Raw genomic sequence first — 343 nt, 5'->3', positions numbered from 1 at the left:
CACCGCGGCGGGAGGCGGGCGCGGCGAAGCCAGCAGGTTCGGTTGCACCAGGCCGAGCTGGGCCTCTAGCTAGCAGGGAGTGGGGAGGGGCGGGCGCGGGCGAGCGACAAGGCAGTGGGCCAATCAGAGCGAGGATCGTTAGGGGTATTTAAATTAAGGTCATTAATATTCATATGGGGGAGCTGTGACCCTGGCAGTGTTGGGGGGGGGGTCTTGAAAGGGGGAGGGTCCTGTATGCAAATGAGGCGGGGGCACGTCTGCTGATTGGCTCCAGCAGGTATCACCAGAAGGCAACACTGCCCCAGCGCTGCTGCACGTGGCACAGGGCCTGGGGGTGTGCAGG

This window comes from Crocodylus porosus, unplaced genomic scaffold (genome assembly GCF_001723895.1).
Source record: "Crocodylus porosus isolate Cpor-Errol unplaced genomic scaffold, CroPor_comp1, whole genome shotgun sequence".
Classification (NCBI taxonomy): Eukaryota; Metazoa; Chordata; order Crocodylia; family Crocodylidae; genus Crocodylus; species Crocodylus porosus.
Note: the sequence above shows the minus strand (reverse complement) of the source record.